Source organism: Perca fluviatilis, chromosome 3, assembly GCF_010015445.1.
Source record: "Perca fluviatilis chromosome 3, GENO_Pfluv_1.0, whole genome shotgun sequence".
In the NCBI taxonomy this organism is placed as follows: domain Eukaryota; kingdom Metazoa; phylum Chordata; class Actinopteri; order Perciformes; family Percidae; genus Perca; species Perca fluviatilis.
The window spans coordinates 43,655,241-43,677,662 of record NC_053114.1 but is presented as its reverse complement, the minus strand read 5'-3'; the positions used below and the strand labels follow the sequence as shown (position 1 = coordinate 43,677,662).

The 22,422-nt window shown below is 43.3% G+C and overlaps 1 pseudogene; it reads right to left on the bottom strand.

Moving 5' to 3' along the window:
- The window catches only part of LOC120556521, a 193,140-nt pseudogene that overhangs the window by 27,173 nt on the left and 143,545 nt on the right, over positions 1–22,422 (bottom strand).

The window sequence follows — 22,422 nt, the reverse complement described above, 5'->3', positions numbered from 1 at the left end:
TTAGTGCTCAATAAATAAAGATTATTCTTAGTGCTCTATAAATAAAGATTATTCTTATATCACCTTGCATTTTCCTGCGGTGGAAGCGCGGCGAGCCCAGGAAGCTGTTCTTGATGGAGTTGAGGCGCGTCCTCCAGGGCATGCCGCCGATGGACGGGCTTGGCGGCGGCGTCGGGCTGGGCGTGCCGGCCGGGCTGTCCTTGGGCGTGTGCACCGGGGTGCCTTTGGGGGTGGGGAGAGGGCTCCCTCGGGGAGGGGTGGGGGGTCACCTGCGTGATGGGGACAGATTTGCCGTTGTGGTCAGGGTGGAGGTGGTAGCGGCGGCGGGGCGACATGGGAGCCGCCGGGGAAAGGGGGATGGAGAGTTTAGGGGGGACGGTGAGGGGAGGGTGGCGTCTCACCCGCGGGCTGTTGGGCACGCACGGCGCCAGAGGCTGGCACGGCGTGGACGGCTCAGATTTGGGTGTGGTGGGGGTCTGGGCGGTGTTGGGGAGGGGGTTGGATCTGGTGGTCTGTAGGGGCTTCTCAGACACTTTGGGCTTGGCGGGGAGGGTCTGCGTGCGGGGGTGCATGAGGGGAGACCCCATCTTTGGTTGGTAGGAGTTGGGCGTGCGTGGCCCCACGCCGTTGAGGCGGACCTCGGGGGAGTGGGTGGGGCTGCAGTTGGGGGACTGACACAGGTCTGGGGACTGGGGCGGGATGAAAAACCGCCGGGTGGGCTGCGATTGGTCATGACACAGCGGCAAGAGTCAGCCAATGAGAAAGCGAGGCCACAGCCAGAGGAACACCACAGCCCAATGAAGGTTCATTCCCATAAAAATATATATATATATATATATATATATATATAAAAAAACAGGAAATAAAAACAGGAGTGTGGCAGATGGGTTGAGAGGTGGAGCAGGCAGGAAGTGGTGAGAGTGCAAGAAAGAAAGAAAAACAGAACATGCGATTAGCAAAGTGGTCAGCCAATCAGGAGGCAGCAGTGGAGCATTCATGACGCATTAACAGTAGGGATGCACCGAGGTCAAACCCGCTGGACCCAAACTACCTCCTGTCACTTGTCACTGGCGCTCACCTGTCTGACATGTTTCCATTTGTACAAAAACATATTTCAATTTTTATTACACAACATTGAAGTAATGAAACATTGACATGATGATATGGAGCTTATGCTGTCCTTCTGTCTGACATCGAAATTTGGTGGAAAGTTTGTTAATTAAGATTGTCACGAGAACTGCACTTAGTTGAATGAAACTAATTGGCACATGTGCTGTGTTACTGTGTATTTTGATGACTAAAGATGCAATTAAAAAGGTCAATTGTATTTTCTATATATTAGTTTTTCTGAGAGTAATAAACTTAAGTCAGTAAACTGTCAAAGTAATGTCAGTCACACAGCAATATCCACTTAAAGTCAAGCAATAGTTAAAAGTGTAACTCTCGCCAAAATGCAACCTAGGGTCTTACGTTTAGTTTAAAAGCAGAATAAGGACGGAAGCGCCACTTTTAAGATTGACCGTATTCTCGTTTTTCGGTGAAATTGCCTTTTGTGCTAGGGGCACTACTATGATAGCATCAAAATCACTATTTTTAAACCACTAAGAAGGCTCAGCACAACATGAGATGTTGCTCCAAGTATCACCAGGGGCTCTACACATGAACTCAGCATTGAGAACATTGGTTGTGTTCACAGAGTTTACTAAAAAGAGGTTTTGAACAACTCACTTTAGCAGTTGGTTTTTCCGCTCGCCGCCATCTCGCCGTTTCCTCTCCTCCCTGTTATGCTGTATTCGGAGATTGACTATATATACCAGATGTGTCAAACTCAAGGCCCACGGGCCAAATCCGGCCCCTCGCAGATTAGGATCTGGCCTGCATATCAATTTAGGTTCACAATACATTTTGGCCCACCTAGTTTTTGTCACTTTTTCTGACGTTTTTGTAATTTTTTCCAACATTTTTGTCACTTTTTCTGACGTTTTTGTAATTTTTTCCAACATTTTTGTCACTTTTTCTGACGTTTTTGTCACTTTTGCCGACATCTTTTTAATTGTACTGATGTTTTTGTCACTTTTGCTGAATGTTTTGTAATTTTTTCCAATGTTTTTGCCACTTTTTCCAACGTTTTTGTCACTTTTTCCAACGTTTTTGGGCGTTTCTTTTCTATGATGGCCGAGGAACTTTCTCCTGACTTCTATAGGACTTTAGTCAACCAAACTGTAAGTGAGAAGACTATATGACACATGCAATAATACAGTCAAATATATTTTACTTTTTCGATTAAATAAAAGCCTATCAATAAACTAAACATGTCTGGCCCTTGATGTGATTGTTATTTTCCAGTGTGGCCCTCTGGGAAGTTGAGTTTGACACCCCTGATATATACTATATTTTTGACTGGCAAGATGGCGGCGAGTGGAACATTCACATAAAGACCCTAGGTTGCATTTTGGCGAGAGTTACGCTTTTAATGTTATTGCTTATAAAGGTTTAAAGCCTGAAGTTGCATCAACACCTTGAAATTGTTTCCCTGGCATTTGAGAAATTACGGTCCGATACGTCGGTGCATCCCCGATTACCAGCAAGTGAACCAGCTCGAAAGCTAACAGATTTAGCTTCACCCTCCACCTGGGAAAGCGGCCAGAGTGCATGCACAGTGCTGATACACAATGCTGTGGAATGAATGAGCAGATTGCTGATAAGACGGGTCAGAAACTGAGCCTGAGTCTCTGCTCAGAGCAGCCTGTGTGAAGTCTGCCATGTCATTACAACGGACAGGGACGATATGTGTGTGTGTGTGTGAGTGTTAACACAGACTTAAAGGCTAATTTGTTTTGTTTATCAACCCTGTTTTCCAATGGATTGGTGTTTAAGTGACTATTGTGAACGAAAATCTTTGAAATTGGTCCAGTATTGAGCGAGAACGCTGGAACCGACAGCCGTGAACCGGGCTGCAGTGTAACCCCATACAGGACAAATGTTCAGCGTCAGTTTCTGTCCACTAAAAATTCTGTTTTTGCCGCTGACAGACTCAGATTATTATTCTAAGTGTCTGACAACATTATGGAAAGGATCCCTACAGAGATAGACCTTTTAGTTAAAGTGTAAGATCCTTTTAGTTTAACATGAAACAGCCCCGAAATCACCATCACCAAACTACACCAGACTCCATGTAAATAATCAGGACTTTTAGCGTGTATAGAGCCAGCATATCTCCACCAGACTCCATGTAAATAATCAGGACTTTTAGCGTGTATAGAGCCAGCATATTTCCACCAGACTCCATGTAAATAATCAGGACTTTTAGCGTGTATAGAGCCAGCATATCTCCACCAGACTCCATGTAAATAATCAGGACTTTTAGCGTGTATAGAGCCAGCATATCTCCACCAGACTCCATGTAAATAATCAGGACTTGTAGCGTGTATAGAGCCAGCATATTTCCACCAGACTCCATGTAAATAATCAGGACTTTTAGCGTGTATAGAGCCAGCATATCTCCACCAGACTCCATGTAAATAATCAGGACTTTTAGCGTGTATAGAGCCAGCATATCTCCACCAGACTCCATGTAAATAATCAGGACTTTTAGCGTGTATAGAGCCAGCATATCTCCACCAGACTCCATGTAAATAATCAGGACTTTTAGCGTGTATAGAGCCAGCATATTTCCACCAGACTCCATGTAAATAATCAGGACTTTTAGCGTGTATAGAGCCAGCATATCTCCACCAGACTCCATGTAAATAATCAGGACTTTTAGCGTGTATAGAGCCAGCATATCTCCACATGTAAATGGGTGAATTAAGGGTTTATTTCAACCAAACCAGAGTGGTGATTGTTGGAACAGTGGAAAGATGAACGAAGACGACTTTTGGTGTTTTTGGCGATATAGATTTTGGGGCTGTTTCTGGTTCAATAAAAAGGATCTTACTCTTTAACTAAAAGGTCTATCTCTGTAGCGATCCTTTCCATAATGTTGTCAGACACTTAGAATAATAATTTGAGCCTGTCAGCGGGAAAAACAGAACTTTTAGTGGATGTAAATTGAAGGTGTGAAATTGCCCATTAACATTACATTGCAGCTTGTTTCTTAATACCAATTTAAAAAAAAAATTGTTCCCATCAGCCACTTAGACACAAAAACATGGGAAAAAAAAGTTAGCTTTTAAGTGCACATTCTTGATTCTTCTTTTCCCCCTTAATGGGCCTTATGCAAGAACCACTCGTACAAAAAGCTACCAGCTTTTAGCTTTCAGTCATTTTCTCCTATTTAGGAGTGTGTATTTTTCATACTGACACAAATGGCCCCAAAAAAAGAAGCCAAAACATTTTGATGGCCCCCTGGTGGCTGGCTGTTAGTTTAGTAACGATTTCTATGAGCGGACCGCGCATCATAAGCGTCAATATTGCATTAGATCATGTTCATTAAATTGTGGGAAGCCAGAATCGTGATTAAGATTAATTTTTGATTCATTGTGCAGCCCTACCACAAATGGATCAGAACTGGTAGGGTATTGCCGAGTGTTTACAGAGCTGTATTACCGAAAATGGGTTCAGCCCTATGTTCCCATATTTCTAGGACATTTTCAAAATTAGGTCTTGTGTTCCTACATTTCCCTTCAATTTAAGCCCTATCCTCCCACAACATGTTTTAGGGTTAGGGCGAAATAATCTGATACAAATTCATGAAAAAGGTGGGAACATAGGGCCTAATTTTGGAGAAAAAAATCTTAGAAATGTGGAAACATAGGGCTATGGGACCATAGGCACGCTCCCCCAAAAACGTCCCGGGTTCGACTTCAGCCTTGCGACCTTTGTTGCATGTAATACTGTATCCCTCTCTCTCGCTCTTTCCCTTATTTCTATATTGTCCTGTCAAATACAGGCAAAAAAGGCCCAAAATAATAATAATAATAATAATAATAATAATAATAATAATAATAACAATAATAAAGAACAGGAAACCTTATATTGTAATTTAAGGGCAGGAGTTATGCTAACGATCTCACAAACACAGGTGGCATACATCACGTTGAAACGATCGATTCATCACATAATTGTGCCGTTAAGTTAAGAGAGTTAGTTGTATCTGAGCTGAGACCAGAGGTGTATAGTCCAGGTGCCAGAAAGTAAAAATCCTGCCATGTTTTTGGATCTGCCTCTACATCTAGAACAGGTGTTTTCACTAACGAGCTCATCTACCTGGTAGAGGAGCTGGTTTAGTGATGGTTGGGACAGCTGCTGGACAGGATTTCTACTTTCTGGCACCTGGACTATACACCTCTGGCTGAGACAAACCTAACATTTAGGAACATGTTCTTGCATGAGGCCCGACGACTTTTACTCGTTACTTTTTAAACTTTACATAGTTAAACAAATGAACAGAAAAAGTAGAATACACCATGGCTTGAAGAATAAAACAGCGACCTTCACTAAAAGTCAACGTTTCTGCGGACTTTGCGATGTTAGACAGTCTGTCCTTGCTGAGGCTAAGCTCCGACATCAAGCACTGCTCTGCTGAAAACAGAGCAGCTACAGCGTGGACGCTGCTGGCTGATTTGCACGGTTAACCTTTCTGCTTTGTCACTGCAGCAGAAGTTTGCAGACTTATGGATCAATTCTTCAACTAATGTGCAGCTGCATCAGAATCTCTTCTGTGTGGACCTTAAATAAATCACCGGATCCCATCTGGAGTTGAGGTGTTTGGCCTCCGATGGATCCGGCGCCACTTCATCTAAGGCTCTGTGACGTACGGTACAGCCTGCCTTAAAGGAACACGCCACCGTTTGTTGAAATAGGGTTATTCACCTTCTCCTCTATATTTATATAGGTGGGCAAATGCATTTTTGTCTCAGTGCATGCATTGTCTTAGTCCCGGCAGCGCCGCCGCTAGCTTAGCTTAGCGTAGTGAATGGAATCCTATGTTGCCGGTTAGCATGTCGTTAGTAAAAGTGAGCCAACAAAAAAACAACCTAATTACTTCTCGCGGCCTGCGTATTCACAACAAGTACAAATAGCAATGCAGATTAAGACTAGGCGATGTCCTAGGCAGATACTGACTTGGGACTATATTGGGGCGAAGCACTGCTACTTGGGCGCAGAGATATCACGCAGCACCTTCAACCCCCCAAATACAGCGAGCTACGCACTGGAAATATCAAGTTTTGAAGAATATTTGGGTCGTGCAACAAGGCAGACCTGCTTGGTTCTTACAGGGAATGATTGTAAAGATTTACTAAGAATATGTTTAGGTCATTTCCTCTCTAACTGGGACGTTTTGGGACCGATTGGTGGGATTGTTGTGGACGAAGTACACACGGAGATACACTGGTAAGTACGGTTGGGTATCGTTTGGATTTTTACGGTTCTGATGCCGAACCGGTGATTTTATAACAATTCCGATTCCTAAACCGATTCTTAAAAAACTGAAAAGAAAGGCTTTTATGTCTGTTTTGGTGAGCCCAGAGGGGAAAATCTGGCATTTTAAAAGTAGCTCTACATCTACAGACTACACTACAGAGAAAGGGTGATGTTTCGGAGCTACAGAGGGAAAATATTTCACTCGACACATTAAGTGGAACCGAAATGGGGAACCGAAATTTAGCGTTCTAGTCCCGTCTGATTCCTACCGGCTGCGTAGTGTGTAGTTCCATAGTGGAACCGGGTTTCGGTACCCATCCTTATTGGTGAGAGCTAATGAGGTGGAGCTCAGGGCCGCCCGAGACGATTGTGATTGGTTTAAAGAAATTCAAACAACCCACAGAGTATTTTTTCCCCTATCCCAGAATGCATCTGTAGTGCAGCCAGAGCTTACTCCACAGCGTTGTGGAGATAGAGCTGGCAACGCAAGACTATGCTTACCCTAATACAACGGACTCAGTACATCAGGAATTAAGTTGGTCACTTATTGTTGTCTTTAATGGGAAAAATACAGAATTGCAACAGACTGAAGTCCTTTACGTTGATTCCATTCTGTGCTCGTTCCTACGCTTTCTTGCAGGTACCGCGCCTTGCTACGAAACTCAAGAGTTTTGGCTCTCTACTTGTACATCCAACAGGCTCCTAATGAAGTCCAAAGAGGTGTGTGTGAGCTGCTGATGACAGGCTGAAGGGAATGGACACACATCCTGTGTGCGAGCGGAACAACGTTCCAGCAGAGCCAGCCGGTGAGGTGCATTGTGGGACGGACGGACACTTACCCTGGGACTGCTGAGAGGACTGGTGGACAGACCGGAGGACGCTCCGCTGATGGACCGCGATCTACACACAAACACACACACACACACACACACACACACAACACACACACACACACACAGAGACAGATCAATACACAGAGGACACAAACACAACATACTAAAGAGAACTCAGGCTGAAGGTGATTTGATTTCAGGCCGAGAAAAGTGACACAAACGAGGACAGATGACTTATTCTCATGTTCTCTGTTGACTGCAGTTTCACTAACTCTTTCACTAACTCTTTTCTCTCTCGCTCTATCTCTCTCTGTCTCTCTCTCTGTCTCTCTCTCTGTCTGTCTCTCTCTCTCTGTCTCTCTCTCTGTCTGTCTCTCTCGCTCTCTATGTCTCTCTCTTTCTCTGTCTTTGTTTCTCTCTCTCTCTCTGTCTGTCTCTGTCTCTCTCTTTCTCTGTCTCTCTCTCTCTCTCTGTCCGTCTCTCTCTCTGTCTGTCTGTCTGTCTGTCTGTCTCTCTCTCTTCTGTTCCCAGTTTTTTTTACTTTCCACCTGTATCTCAGCCTTTACACAGGTACTATCCTTTAATCTACAGAAACCACCCTGTTGTGTTTTTACTGTAGTGTGAATGGAAAATAAAATAAATTAATAAATTAATTATTAATTTTCATGCCATGGGACCTTTAATATTGACAATCAGTGAATGGTGTTCAGCTACAGTAGGGTTAGATTTCAGTTCTTTCTGAAATGCTGCCTTTTGTTTTGCAGTAATTATTAATTTCTTGCCCTGAACTTCATATTTAACTTCAATTTCATACCTGTCTTATTCTATTTTAAGCATTTCCTCCCCTGACTTTTCAAGGCAAGGCAGCTTTATTTGTATAGCACATTTCAGCAACAAGGTAACTCAAAATGCTTTACATAAAACATTAAAAAGCAGTTAAAAACATATTGTTTTAAAGAATATTAAAACAGCATTAATGGGGAACATCCATCCAATAGTCTAGAAGGAAATGGTGGCTCTCTGTAGCCGCAGGGCGTTAGCTTGTGTGGCTAACACGTTTAGGTTAAGAGTCAAAGTTTGGTCAGAAACCAACACACGCACACACACGCACACACACACACACACACACACACACACACACACACACACACACACACACACACACACACACACACACACACACACACACAGTGGGATTCCTGTTAGCATTTATTAAAGCTCAAACATGAACAACATCCTGGACTTAAGGCAATATCTATAAATAGTTTAGACATATCAGCATTATAACACACACACACAAACACACACACACACACACACAGCAAAATTCATCAGCACAGTTTCTCTTTTCTTCTCTTCATGAGCTTTTCCATTTTTCATGTACGTATCATTAAGTTTCATATCTTCCTCCTTTTCTGCCCCCCCCACCCACCCACCCACCCACCCCCACACACACACACACACACACACACACACACACACACACACACACACACACACACACACACACACACACACACACACACACACACACACACACACACACACACTTTAACCAAAAACCATACCGGCCTGCTGATGTCTTTGAAGTCTGGGATTTAATTGCCCATAGACAATTTGGCTTTGTTGGAAGTGTAAAATGAAAACAGTAAATCATAATTAAATTTGAAGACGTGCACGCATGCACACACGCACGCACACACGCTCACGCACGCATGCACACACTCACGCACGCATGCATGCACACACGCACACACACCAAGTAGGAATGACATCACTGCCATTAAATTAGCTTCCACAGCTGCGTCGTCGTCATTCAAGACAACTTTTCAGTTGGAACCATTCACCGTGCTAATTCTGTTCCTTGTCATATCCTATTCTTTATTTCTGTTATTGCTTCTTCTCTTCTCTTCCCCCCATCATGTTGTAAAAGTGTAATGTGTGTTTCTCTTTAAGAATGGAACAGCTGACAAATAAAACATGTTTGTGTCTTTGCTCCATAATAACCCACGTAAACACACCACAGTCTGATGATGCTTCTTCATTTTCATCCTATAAGATAAAGGGGTCCTTAAGGCCTTCCTGTTTTTGATGTTTTGATTTTTAATCTCTCTAGTTGCTCTCTTTAGATGACAAGTGGGAAGACGATTCTTCTGATTGTGAAACTAAAGTGTAATAACAGTGAGTTAAAAACTCAGATTGTGATGGGATTTATGTTAAGTCCATCACTCACTTACCTTACTCAAACATCTAAATAATTTGTCAAAACAACCTTCCAAGAAAATAGTGTCAAGGAGGCCAGTGCGGCTCATTCCTGTGTTTTAACAACAACGGAACGGAGGAAGAATTCAAAGCTTTAATACACGCACAAAACTTGTTAGTAATGTAGATACATTCACTGTTGGTGTGGGTCTTCTCATGGGATTTGTTGACAAGAAGAAAGATTTAAAATATCCCCAGGCAAACATTTAAAAATCACATTTTGTCCTCCAACAACGCGAGCGCTGATCAGAGCCTCATCTCTGTATCTCTGTATCTGTTTGATGAGAGGCAGGCGTACTGGGTCCACTGTGTTAGCTAATATTGAGGAAGTGTCGAAAGGCTGCGCCGCGCACGCAACGGAGAGGAGACTCTCCACGCTGTCAGGATAGTCTTTGAAAACGGAAAACGCTGGCGATGTGTGTTAGAGAGGGGGAGTGTCAGCAACAAGCTGTATTTTATGGATCTTGCCAATTAGATGATGAGCGAGATGAGGGGCTATTCAGCGGCAGCGAGAGCCTTATTTCCATCTCCTGTTTGGGCACCATCTGCATTCCCGGCAATTAATTTATGCTAATCTCCATCCAGACCGCAAATCCATCCACACACTGGGTTTCCCCAGCACAAGGTCAGCCACACAGGGAGGCTGGAGACACAACACACACACACACACACACACACACACACACACAAAACACACACACCTACACCAGACACAGACACACACACACAAACACACACACACACACACACACAGACACAGAGACAGAGACACACACACACACAAACACACACACACACAGACACACACACAGACAGACACACACAAACACACACACAGACACAGAGACACACACACAGACACAGAGACACACACACAGACACACACAGACACACGCACACACACAGACACACACACAAACACACACAGAGACACACACACATTCACACACACAGATACACCCACACATAGACACACACACACACACACACATATACACAGAGACACACACACACATACATTACACACACACACACACACATACACACATATACACACACACACACACACAGACACACACTGTCCCTTACAAATATAATTTAAATTGAACTGAACCGATACGAATGCTGCTAGGTACACAGCTGCTGCCGACGCTAGGTGGCTAACGTCACTTAGTTGTCAGCCAAGTTGGGTTGGCCCCGGCAGACCCCGCAGGACATTACTCCTGCTCCAGAACGCACCCAGTCAAATTCATCTCTCCAGCTGTTCACGTTTCCCTTCCCTTTGTATCTCGTACGGTGCTGTTGTGGTAAGGTCGACTGTTCTCGGTGCTTTCCCTGGCACTTGGCCGGGCCGCGGAGCCTGAAGAAACATCAGCCTCCACTCCACTCTTCTTCTGAGGCTAGGTACATATTAGGGGCGCACGATTCAGATAATGTCACGATTTGATTCAATATCGATTTTCAGGATCGATTCAAGATTCGATACCCCCAACCGGCACCATCAGACACCTCCTACCAAGAGCCTGGGTCTGTCCCATCAGACACCTCCTACCAAGAGCCTGGGTCTGTCCTGTCAGACACCTCCTACCAAGAGCCTGGGTCTGTCCCGTCAGACACCTCCTACCAAGAGCCTGAGTCTGTCCCGTCAGACACCTCCTACCAAGAGCCTGGGTCTGTCCCGTCAGACACCTCCTACCAAGAGCCTGGGTCTGTCCCGTCAGACACCTCCTACAAGAGCTGGGTCTGTCCCATCAGACACCTCCAAGAGGGGACACCCCAAGGTCTCAACCCCAAGTGCTCCCCACAGTGGTCTGTCCTAGACCCTTACCAGAGCTGGGTCTTCCTCAGACACCTTACCAGAGCCTGGTCTGCCGTCAGACACCCTACGAGCCTGGGCTGCTGAACACACTCCTACCAAGAGTGGTCTGTCCTCAGACACCTCTACAAGAGCTGGGTCTGCCGTCCGGACACCTCCCACCAAGAGCTGGGTCTGTCCCATTTTATTATGGGCTAGTTTTCAACCGAATGCAGAACGTCTGCGTGTCGGCTCCGTGCTCCGCCGTCTGTCAGTACCCACCAGGTCCGGATTTGTTGCGGCGCGGCTGCGGCCACGACTGAGAGCTGAAGTCACGAGGACCTCACGAGATCTCGCGAATTCACGTAGAACAGAACCACAAAACCACCACCAGTTAGTTTCCATCCAGAGGTGTAGAGCGGGAACAGCTCTGTGCCATGTTTTCAAGGTGTAGTAGCAGGGAAATATGATCCGATTTTATTTTGAAAATTAACCGGATGTTTTATTTTGTTTCTGTGCTGGACTTCCTGTCCCGCACTATCTGCCGTGTGCCGAGTTGCTGCGGAGCTCGCCGGCGTCCGGCAAAAACAGAAGCTCTTGCGTATTTGCTCCGGAGAGCTGCGGAAAGCCGGAGCTGGGACGCAGTCAGTGAAAATTGGGGGTGAGTTGGACGCTGGTTCGACGGAGTGTGGGAAAAAAAAGAATTATGCGTTTCAAATCGGTCAAATAAAATCGGAAAAATAGACGTAATGAGTGGCACATAACGTGAAGTAACATGGCTTTTGAGTTTGAACTTGTCCAGTGGGGCAAGTACATTTCTCTTCCACTTGCCCTTCAACAAAAATCCACTTGTCCCGGACAAGCAGACACGCCTTAATGTCGAGCCCTGCTTTAGGTTCTCCGTACTTTATAGAGAGGTTGTCGGTGAAACAATAAATATCTGCTGTTGGCAGCATTTCAGGCTGCTCTGTAGACTAAAATGTGCCCCATAAGTCAAGTATGAGCACCGGAGTATCCAAATGAAATATGAAAGTACTCTGTAAACTGCTGGAAGCAATCCGATTATTCTTCCCTGACACACACTTCGTGTAACATTTGAGTGAAAATACAGTATCTGCCAGTTCCTCCCTGTTGGTTGATTTTTCTGGAGATTTTTTTGCAGTGTAATGTTTGTAACATGATGTGATCTGTGTGACTTGTTACTCTTTTTGAAAACAGGATCTTGTTACTTTTATTTTGTTGAATTGCTTTGTTAGAAAGTTAGAAATGTAAAAGCCAAGATTTCTAATGGAAAGAAGCTAAAATACATGACACAACATGCGACATTTAAAAAGACAAAGACACGCAAAGGACCACCGGACGCTTACAAAAGGGAACAGAAAAGTAAACTGAACTAATGGATGGTAAAAAAGGGAACAACATGGATCTGACATACAAGGACATACAAACAGGAACGGAGCCGACCAATACCTTTCTTCCTTGCTGCAGTTAGCGTTTGTGATATCCAAGCTTTTACTGAAAACAGATTTGCTAAGAAAGGGGGCAGACAGAAAACCGAGAGACACACAGAAAGGTAGTCACATAAGGGGGAATCCTAATGTTGAACATGCATCAAAAAATAAATAATAAAAGAGCAACACGAAAAACCCAGAGCGTGCACAGATCCATAAAACCAGGAGAAGAAATCACATTCATGGGTCATGCTCAGGTCAGCGGGACATTCAACACAAATCTCTCACTGTTATGTCTCCTTCTCCCGGAATAACTTTATTATAACTCTGAATCATTCATCAGCGAGCAGAGGCCCTCAGAGGCCAAAAAACAGCACAGCAGCTACACATGCTCGGTGACGGCAACACATTTCTTCTTATCTCTCCATATTAGGGCTGCACGACATGAGGGAAACGTGCGACATGCGATAATGTTGTTGAATATCGCGATATTACTCTACTATTGACTTTCTCAAGGCTGAAGACCTTTCTTTTTGATACTTCCTATGTTTAATTCTTTGCACTGCACTGGGAATTTTATTCTTTTATTCTTGGATTTAATCTATTTTTGATTAACTGTTTTAATTTTGTATTAACTATTTTTAATTTTATATTGATTTTTATTCATTTCTAACTGTGTTTTAATGTTTTATATAAAGCACATTGAATTGCACCGCTGCTGAAATGTGCTATACAAATAAAATTGCCGTGACTTGCCTTAAACATAATACATAAACAGATATTAAAGTGTGCTCAGTTCTGCATTTCTGCTGCCTTCAGTATTCTTCTACAATACAACAAATTGCTTGTTGAATTTAAAACTAATAGTAAAATCACTTTCAACTTTCCATTTACGGACAAATTGAACATTGCATTGAATATAAAAGCACCAATAAAAAAAGAACAGTTAACATTTTAAAGTGCAGTTTTCTTCTGATATTTTCTTTCGACTAACAAAAAAAAAAAATCTGTTTTGTGTCGCAGCCTTTCGCGATGTGTATATTGCGCCAAAAAACATATATTGTGAAGCCCTACTCCATATATATCAGAAAATACTATCAGCAGCCATTACAAGCCGTTCTCACCCCCAACTGGTCAAATACTGACGCTTGGTCAGTGTCTCTCAGCGGCAGGAACTGGCGCACCGGGCAGGGCAGCGGCTCGACCGCGGCGCTGTAAGATGACGTAGTATTAAGAGCGACAACGGTAGCGATTATGAATGAATGACTGAAAATCTGTGTAGGGAGGTTGGTTGGGGTGGTGTGTGTGTGTGTGTGTGTGTCTGAGTGTGGGGTTCTCGCGTGTCACTGAAAAGTAGATTTTGTAACACCACCCTCCATCTTTCCCTAAACCTAACTGTCCCGCTCTCGTGGTGCATTGTCAATTAAACGTACGTTCTCGACCCAGAGCGTTAAAAAGTGGCGGCAAGAGTTCCCGACCAAGCGCGTCTAAATATGACGCTGAAGGGCTAGACGCAAGTCCCGAGAGCCAAGATTCTCGACATGGCTGGTCGTCTAAATATGACGCCAAAAGGAGACTTTTTTGCGCCAGTAACAAACGCCAAAGGCACCTGACCAAGCGTCGCTTTTTGACGGGATGGGAGTGAGAATGCGTTGATAAAAACTCCATGTTTTTATGAATAAAATGTTGTATAAATCAGGCTGTGAATGGTATCTGAACAAAGCGCTGTGTAAAAAGCTTCAGAATACAGATAGGAATGAAAGTGGAGAGTTTGGTGTATGTACGTTTGTTATTGGAAACCACTATGGGATGGATTTGAAGGGGATGCCTTTGCATGGTTCTCTGTGGAGAAGCTGAGCTTTGCAGATCTGTCGAATGAACCGACAGGTCTGCAGAATGGTGTTGGGTGTAGGGATTAGTCAAGGACAGCCCCAATCCCCAGCATTTTAGCTTGCATCCAAAAAGTCTAGTTGGGGCCCCTTGTCATGTTTCCATGAGTTGTTAGCAGTTCTACCAAAAGATTGATTCAACGCATGATCGCTTTGGCCTTTTTTTCGGTTAAGCGAATTGCTTTAGCAACGACAATGGGTTAAAGGACTTTATGGATTTGGTGTCAATGGAACAGGCCGCTAGTCTGGCTATCAGCAGACCAAACTCAATCTTTTAAGCTTGAACATCAGTCTGGGGAGTCTGCTCTGTAGTTTCTACTGCACAAGAGGCGTGATCAACGGGCGTAGTTCAAATGACTCTGGACGCAATTGGATAGTCCTTCAACCAATCAGATCAGGGTGACGTACTTTGCAGACGGGTTGCTGCGCTTCGGTATCCGCCATGTTGAATGTAAACAAAAAGCTGCTTGGTTGCTTCTCTATCGTCATCGTGTTAAACCCGCCAATAGCGCGCCAGGTGGATAAGCCAGTTTGTGATTGGTCCCCGCAGATATGTAACGGAAGCAGGATAGATAAATGTACAGGTTTCCAGTGAAATCAAACCGCCGGCCGCATCAGCCCCCTATGAATCTGACCGTGGAGACGAAGGACCCTGGATCTTTATAAGACTAGACGTAGAAAAACTGGACATTTAAATGAATTTACTGAATTTGACTGAAATGTACCGTCTGTTGTAACCTGACTCCGCCAGATGGATTGCTTCGCATATCCATCTGGGAACTCACCGTTGGAGAAATTTTGGGAAGGGGCAAAAGTCCTGGTTAGCTGATTGGATAAACCATCGGTCTATCACCACCTATGTTGGTGATAGACGGGCCAAATCAACCAATCAGATCAACGAAGCGTATGAATAGTATGAAAAGTAATACAACTACAAGCCAGGCTACCCCTGCTGCTGCAGGCAAAGCATAGCTCGTTAGCTCAGCAAGCAAGCAACATGTCGGTAAAGGATATTTGCCGTTTGTGTAACGAGAATTTAGGAATAAAAGACACCATTTCAGGTTCCTGGTCCATATTCCAAAAGAAGGATCCAAGAGAAAAAAGCATTAGCGAGCGGCTAACAGAATTAGGGTCTATCACCACCTATGTTGGTCTATCACCACCTATCACTATTATTAACAGACACATATCTAAATAATCCTGAACATCCTATACTGTACCTTGCATCGTAAAATAAAAACCTAAATGTGTGTTTGGGTTGTTTTCTTTCCACTAGTCTGAAAGAAGACATGCTAAGGAAGCAAAATAACCCAAAATCCAAATTGACAGTGCATGCCTGGTCCTGTCTGGCCTTGAAATGGAAAACTAAACCTCTGAAATAACTCTCCTTTCAACAGAAAGTTCTACTTCAAACTCAACTTGTTGCAGAACTTGGGCTCCAAACAGCTCTTGCATCCTTTTTCTTTTAAAGATTTCTGTCTGGTTTTCCTAAATATTGCAGAGCTCGGACTATTGAGCAAAGTGCAGATTCAATGTTAAAACTATTTATCCTCAACCTGGCCTTTTATTTTTATTTAGTTTCTGACCAAACCTTTACCCACTTCTATGTAACCTGACATCATTCTTTCCATCATTTATTTAGTGTTTATCTAGTCTGTCTATCAGCAGACCGAGCTCAATCTTTTAAGATTAAACATCAGTCTGGGGAGTCTGCTCACCAGGGATCTTCAACAGGGGGTCCGGGACCCCTAGGGGGTCCTCAGAGTCACTGCCTCCAAATAATTGTTAATTTTTGAAAGTTTTTTCAAAAATTAAAAAGTCTTAACGTGATTCCATATTATTAGCAAATATAAATCCCCACTGATGATAGGCTTACTGGACGATAATGTTATTAGTCACTAAGGTAGCCATCCACAGATTCAGTTCATCCCAAAGGATTGACTGTTGCACATGTGTGTTTAACATTAAAACATGAATTTTAAGGCTATTTGTATTCTATGCAAAAAAAAAACAAAAAAAGGGTATCTATAAACGCTTTAAGCTGCCCTAAAAGTCATTGTAGGACCAGATCAATATGCAACTTCATTTTATACAATATATGTAGTAGGGGTCCCTGATCCGTCTCTATTTCAGTTAAGGGGTCCTTGGCTTAAAAAAAAGACCTCTGCTGTGTGCAATTGTGTAGTCCTTCAACCAATCAGACCAATGATCTGGGTGACGTAACAGTGACAGGACGGATTGGGAAGGTCATACTGACTTTAAAAACACTGAAAATGCCTTCTGCTTTACCTGTTTGTGTATGTGCATCATACTGCCTCATTTTCTTCAATAACATGTTGGAACAGAATAAACTACATGTCTGGCTGATTCTCATATTCCAGTCTGGTGAAGTTGAGTTTGACACCCCTGGCATAACGTAACCATTTCTTATCGATTACATTGCACGGTAGCTGGATTCTTGCGATATCACATATCACACGAAAATACACCTTGTCAAGATGTAAGTAATACTTAAAAGAAGAAGCTACTGGCAGCTACGGGCGTGGTTTAGGTGTGTGTGACGGCCGCGACTGTTTCCGTTCCAAACAACAATGGCGGACGTCATAGACAGATGGTTCATCCAATCACCTGCCAGGTATTTTTTTTTTAAAGGGTCTGCCCTTTCCCAAACAGTTTCCAATGACGGCTTCTCAGATGGTTCTGTTAACGAACTATCTGAACCTCCTTCAAACACTATGGGCCCTATTTTATGAAGTGCCTGGCGCAGGTGTGTTTAGGGCGTGTACGAATCCACTTTTGCTAGTTTAACGGCCGAAAAAAGGGTCCGTGTGCCGGGCGCCTGGTTCTAAAGGGTTGTACTTAGAGTCTTCATTAATCATAGGTGTGTTTTGGGCGTAACATGGAATCAACCAATCAGAGATCATCTCCCATTCCCTTTAAAAGCCAGGCGCGTTTGGACCTTGGAGCATTGCTGTTATGATGGAGGATTTGCACCGTAATATTTTTATTTGTAATCTCAATGAAATCAATGAAATGCTGCGTTATTGACTTTAGACCAGGTTTTTGTTGGTCAATGGCGTGATCACTTTCCACTGCCTCAAGATAGCAATACGCCCAGAATGCACCTGAACACACCTCCCTGTAAGACCAGCACGTCCATGGGTGCAAAGATGGGCGCTGGTGCATTTGCTATTTACACGATGTGGACACTGGACGGGAAACCCGACAACTGCATCGGTCTTAAACTAGCAAAGACACTTGCATTGGGCTTTGCGCTGTGCCGGGTGCAAGATAGGAGCCTAAGACTCTTTGATATATTCTGACTGTTAAAAGTTACAACCTGCTACACTCTGTTTGTCCCAACAATTCAAACATGGTCATTCACTTTATGCACGAACTTGCCAAATACATTTCAGGTTTACATCCTCTTAAACTGGGATGCTTCTTGTCCTCTGTGACTGCATGCTCCATGCACACTGTACACACACAATGCACAGACCTGAGAGTTCTGTTCATGCATTTTCAAAGGGTATCGTTGGTATATTTCAACCTAGACCCTATTTTTCCATATCTTTGTGTCTAAGTGACTGATGGGAACAACATTGTTTAAAATTGGTCCACTATTAAACGAGACTGCTGAAGTCGGTAACGGCGAAACAAGCTGCAATGTAATGTTAATGGGCAACTGCGCACCTTCAATTTCCGTCCACTAAAAATGCTGTTTTTTGCCACTGACAGGCTCAGATTATTAGATTATTATTAGATAAGTGTCTGAAAACGTTATGGAAAGGATCCCTACAGAGATAGACCTTTTTGTTTAAATGAAACAGCCCTGAAATCTCAATCACCAAACTCCACCAGACTCCGACACATAATTTTATCATCGTAAAACACACTTCATTCAAAGCCTATAGATACAAAATAAAAGTCTTGGGTCATCTTTCCACTGTTCCAACAATCACCACTCTGGTTTGGTTGAAATAAACCCTTAATTCACCCATTAACATGTGGAGATATGCTGGCTCTATACACGCTAAAAGTCCTGATTATTTACATGGAGTCTGGTGGAGATATGCTGGCTCTATACACGCTAAAAGTCCTGATTATTTACATGGAGTCTGGTGGAAATATGCTGGCTCTATACATGCTAAAAGTCCTGATTATTTACATGGAGTCTGGTGGGTTTGGTGATGGTGATTTCGGGGCTGTTTCATGTTAAACTAAAAGGATCTTACTCTTTAACTAAAAGGTCTATCTCTGTAGGGATCCTTTCATAATGTTGTCAGACACTTAGAATAATAATCAGAGTCTGTCTGTGGCAAAAACAGAACTTTTAGTGGACGCTAACTGACGCTGAAAATTTTTTCTAGTCAGGTTTTTTCCAACAAAACAATCAGGAACAAAGTCAGTCACAAACCTCACAGTGAACTCGACAGGCCTTGACCAACTGCCACTTTGCTCGTTTGAAAGCCATGATGTCTCTCTCTCTCTCATGGGTGGGCCAAATTCTCTGGGCGGGCAAAGCAGAGAAAGGTGAGGTAACCTTGCTCCTTATGACCTCATAAGAAGAAGATTCCTGATTGGTCCATCTGAGCTTTCATTTTCTCAAAGGCAGAGCAGGATACCCAGGGCTCGGTTTACACCTATCACCATTTCTAGCCACTGGGGGACCATAGACAGGCTGGGGGAATGCATATTAATGTTAAAAAATCTCATAAAGTGACATTTTCATGCCATGGGACCTTTAACTTTTACTGTTACTTCTAATAGTTAAGTACATATAATACCATACAATTACTTTTGATACTTTCTGTAAGTGCAGTAAATATTAAATTTACTTTAAGACTTTTACTAAAGTCATATTCTAAAAGTTGACTTTAACTTCTACCAAAGACATTTTCTGCTAAGATACTTTTACTCAGGTATTTTTATACAACACTGTGACAGAAGGCAAACGAAAGAATGTTTGACATCAATTTGAAAAAGTCATTTTGATGAAGCGCTGCCGAGCTGAACCTCCTTCCTTTATGTCACTGAACTGAGATTAAATACATTATGGACCATCACTGGCAACAACCATCACCAATTACACTCTGCGTGTGTGTGCCAGACGTGTCCGTCCATGCTCACGAACACGCACACACGTCCAGGTCTTACCTCTGACCGTTGGTTGCCATGTCGATGGCTCGTCGCACCGGGACGGGCGACCCTCCCTCCGTGACGCTCAGCACCTCCATGGACTTCCTCTCTGGCCGCCGCTTACCGTGGCGGCTCAGCATGGGCGAGTCCACGCGCTTCCTTGGAGGGTCTGCTGAACAGGGTCAGGGGTCAAAGGTCAACAAGAGGGGGACACAAGGACAGGAAGTGGTCAGAAAAACTAAATTGCCAAAACTTAATCAGTAATCAAATAAAAATGTCCCTTGTTTTTTTTTTATCTTGACGGCCATTCATCCATTTTATCTGGAGGGTTATTTCTGCGTTCCAACGTTAATTTAGCTAACAGCTAATTCGGCGAACTGCTAGCTGATTGTAGTGTTCTGCCGTTAGCCTCCACAGCCAAGCTAACGTTAGTTTAGCTAACAGATAATTCGGCGAACCGCCAGCTGAGACAGCACGTAATAACTTAAAAAGACCCTCAAAATAAAATCTGAAAATAACCGTTAACATATATAACAGCTGTTACGTCAGTTCTACTTTACTTCTGCTCATTTAAAATACAATCAAATCAATACTTGTCTTTATTGTTATTACTGTAAAGTATTAATGTAGCTGTAGCCTGCTTTTCCCAGTGTTTAGTTTGAGTTAACGTTATTTTAGGCTGAATCAAGCTGTCAGCTAGCGGTTAGCCGAATTAGCTGTTAGATAAAAATAACGTTAGCTTCCCGGTGGAGGCTAGCGTGGAGTGTCGTATTCTCGGTAAAACAGTATTATCATCTTGCACATGCACATGAAGGATCATGCAGGCAGAACAGATCGTGTACCGACACCATTTGTACTCGGAAGTCGGATTTTCCGAAGTCTAAGTCGGAAACACGCCCCCTGAGCTCAGAACTCAACTTTTGAACGTACACATGTTCCACCAAAACAGGTTCCTTCCCGAGGCTATTTAGCAGTGGCTCCGTCCGCCGCTTAGCACCACCCAAGATGATTGTGATTGGTTTAAAGAAATGCCAATAAACCAGAGCACGTTCTTCTCCCATCCCGGTATGCTGTGTGGACTAGCCAGGTGGAGGAAGGTCTGGCAAAGCGAGACTAACCACCAAGTACCCCAAGCTCAAAATCCAACTTGGCTGCTCCGTGCATCAACAGTTGTGAAAGCTGTTGTAACATACACTAATCAGCACTTCTGTCCTATTTGTGTCTCACTAAATCAGTCGTACACACAGTGCTGTCCATCTTCTATCTGTGGACATTTGGCGCTCTTCTACTTCCGTCACCTTATTTCCTGCTCTGCTCTCGTCATAACTCCTACGGTCACTAGGGGGAGCCGCCACTAGAATCGTAAATATGAGTCGTAATCGCGGGAGGACAGTCTCTGCACGACAGTGATGCTGCTAGGACAGACGTGCTTGTGGACAAAATGAAATGATGGCAGTCAGCGGATCGCCAAGCATGTATAGAATCACACGGGTTAAATGTAATTCAGATGGACTGGCCTACCGATCTCGGTGCGTGGCGGCAGGTTCTGGTCCTCTTGGCTCGGATACCTCTCCTTGCGGTCCAGCAGCAGGAAGTAGATCATCTTTTCCTGGTTTTCTCTAGAGAGAGACAGAAGACAGTCAGCTGAGAGCCCTATGGTTCAGAGCGAGACGGTGAGACGCTCCATCAAACCAACCAAATATTAAATACAAGAATTTGTCTGCCGTCTCATTCATGAATGATTGATTAATTGATTGTCAGCTGCAGTATTCAAACATTTCACTAAATTATAGGTTATTTCACAGCTTGTTCTTGAACAAAGTATTCTGTCTTGTCTCCCGAGCTTGGCGAATAAAATATGACACCAAAAAAGTTCCTTTTTCCTTTTTTTAATAATCATCCAGCCAGAAGAAATCATCACAAAGAGAGGTCATTTGAGTAAACTGTACATACGTTATATCCTCGTAAACAGGACAATAAAACAAAAAAATTTACATTGTTCTCAATGTCAGCCACTCACATAATATATATTAAAGGTGGGAGTCAAAAATCATATGTAACGTACATTTTTTTGCGATGATTTTTAAAATCCATTCTTTTACCTAGAATCAGGAACAAATGATACACCAAAATACTTGCTGTTTATACCGAACCGCTGACGGCGACTACATCATAAAATCGACAAAAACATTGGAAATTTGTGACAAAAGAACTGGGAAAAAGTGATAAAAAACATCGGAAAAAAGTGACAAAATATTTTGAAAAAAGTGACAAAAACGTTACCAAAACAAAGTTTTTATTTGAAATTTTAACCCAGAAAAGAAATAATGTTGCATGGTCGATGGGACGACAACACAAAGGTTAAAGATCCCATGGCATGAAAATTTTACTACTACAGACCACTAAGGCCTATATAAAAGAGACTTCAGATACAGTATTAGGGGACCACTAAGGTCTATATAAAAGAGACTTCAGATACAGTATTAGGGGACCACTAAGGTCTATATAAAAGAGACTTCAGATACAGTATTAGGGGACCACTAAGGTCTATATAAAAGAGACTTCAGATACAGTATTAGGGGACCACTAAGGCCTATATAAAAGAGACTTCAGATACAGTATTAGGGGACCATTAAGGTCTATATAAAAGAGACTTCAGATACAGTATTAGGGGACCACTAAGGTCT